Raw genomic sequence first — 2,500 nt, 5'->3', positions numbered from 1 at the left:
TTGTTCTCATCATATTCTTCATGTTTATTGTTTTCGAAATATTGAAATTATCTTTTTTTCCTCTTATATGTTATGCACATTACCACTTGCGTATTGTTAAATTCTGTGTATGCATGTATATTGTCTTCTATAAAATATCACTATTTCCTTAAACTTGCCGTGCTAATCGGCCACTCATTCACACATAGATTTAGATCACCTACCTCCCCACTCTACCCGGAATTCACTCGAGGGTTATGAGTTTTACTAAGTGCCATGCCAATGACATAACTGGATCCAAATCGCTTTCATGACGTCCACATAGAGTTCGATATCTTGTCCTCAGTAATGCTGGAATTTATGCTTCTTTAGTTTTAGGGTTTGGTGAATATGTACTGATGCTAGTGTCTCCAGTTGCAAATAATGGCAAGGCATTGCAGACACCATGCTTTATAATGGCTTACACAGTTATTATCACTGCAAGTTAAATTTAAGCACGACTTACGGCCGTAAACAAAGAAATCCTACTCCCGCCGCACCGAGAAAGTACACACACGCTCATACGATTGAAGCGCCCGAGACGCGCGCACTTAGAATTAAGCCCAACTGCCTTGTGTCTGAAGTATAAGCACTTGCCCATTTAGCCCAAAGGTGTTGAATTCTTGTCCAATTAATTCTTCTCTCTTCAATGTGATGGCACTCTAATGAACTCGCTAATCCTAACAAATCAAAGTAATTAAGGCCTCCTTACTTGACACGTCACCCTTCTTGTGACATATTGTTCTTATTATGTTCTCATTTTTCTTGCAACTTAGTAAGATGATTGGCAGTCACATCATTATCCTCCTCCTTAGCCCTTTTACTGGTCTGGCATACTTATATTTCAGCTTCTGAATAACCCTCCTCGCTACTGAATGTTGCGCCTCAGTGCGAAACCTCAGCCCCACCCGCTACCCTGGCACGCGATGACCGAGCGATATCAGTAATACGTAGAAAGACCGTATAGTACACTTTACACCTCTATCCGGCAGCTGTCCTTTCTCCTTGGGCGGACGCAGATGCCGAATCGCGTTCTCTTTTCGCACGGGAGTAAACATTCGCCGCATAAAAAGACACGTTCGTAAGACAGAGAGAGGCACTACAAACAGGCCAAGCCAGACAGGGTCCAGCTCCATCACCTCATTTTCGACCAGGGACACGGAGGTCTCTTGGGGGCCTCATATCTATCTTCAATAATAAACCAGCAAGCTAAGACCCCTTTCATTGACCCTTACAGGTCCATCTCACGTCTCACTCACATCTGGTGACAGTAGTGCTCCCAACCTCTCTTACGTTCACACACACACGCACACACACACACCCAAAAACACAACACAAACACAACACACACACACACACACACACACACCACACAACCATACTATATATATATATATATATATATATATATATATATATATATATATTATATATATATATACACATATATTATATATATTCAGACATATGCAGACATAAACAATATATATATACACACATATACATATATACAAACATACATACATATATACATATACCTATATATATATATATATATATATATATATATATATATATATTCAGTTATAATATATATTGTTATTATTACCATTATTATGGTTATTATTATTAAGAGTATTTTTGTAGTTGTTATTATCATCATCATCATCATCATTATTATTGTTATTATTATCACTGTTGGTGTTATTACCATTGTTATTAGTGGTAGCAGTAGTAATATTCTTATTCTTATTATTATTAATATTAATATCATTATCATAAATATAATTTTTCCTCTTATTATTATCATTATCACTATCATCATAATCACTATCATTATCATTACCAATATTATTGTTATCATTATCATCATTACTGTTATTACTATCATTAATATCATTATTGCTGCTTTTATTACCATTATCACTAACTATTATTGACATTATTATTATTATCATTATCATCATCATTATTATTGATGTTTATTATCATTATTGTTATTATCACTATCATAAAACTATTGCTGCCACTATTTTTCTACTTCAAATCCCCGCCATGATTGCCGCTGCCTTCATCTTCGCCTCTTCCTCGCACCAGGCTCATCACCTGAGCCGCTTCGGGTGGGCAGAGAGCACCTCTGCCCACCCGAAGCGGCTCAGGTGATGAGCATTTGAGTGAGATGTTACCGAGTCCTGGTTATCGATACATGAGGACGTTTCTCTAATAAAAGTTTTGGGTATTGATCGCTGCTGCTTTTCTTGGGTTAGGCAGAAGCAGTTAGAGACAGAGAGAGGCACTACAAACAGGCCAAGCCAGACAGGGTCCAGCTCCATTCACCTCATTTTCGACCAGGGACACGGAGGTCTCTTGGGGGCCTCATATCTATCTTCAATAATAAACCAGCAAGCTAAGACCCCTTTCATTGACCCTTCCAGGTCCATCTCACGTCTCGCTCACATCTGGTGACAGTAGTGCTCCCAAC

At 38.2% G+C, this 2,500-nt stretch overlaps 1 protein-coding gene across 2 annotated transcripts in view; it reads right to left on the bottom strand.

The window, feature by feature from the left end:
• Positions 1 to 2,500, bottom strand: part of LOC119571239 — a 42,567-nt gene that overhangs the window by 20,753 nt on the left and 19,314 nt on the right. The gene's annotated exons all lie outside the window — the stretch shown is intronic.

The sequence above is a fragment of the Penaeus monodon genome, unplaced genomic scaffold, assembly GCF_015228065.2.
Source record: "Penaeus monodon isolate SGIC_2016 unplaced genomic scaffold, NSTDA_Pmon_1 PmonScaffold_56, whole genome shotgun sequence".
Lineage (NCBI taxonomy): Eukaryota > Metazoa > Arthropoda > Malacostraca > Decapoda > Penaeidae > Penaeus > Penaeus monodon.
The sequence above is the reverse complement of the archived record's forward strand: the minus strand, read 5'-3'. Positions and strand labels throughout refer to the sequence as shown.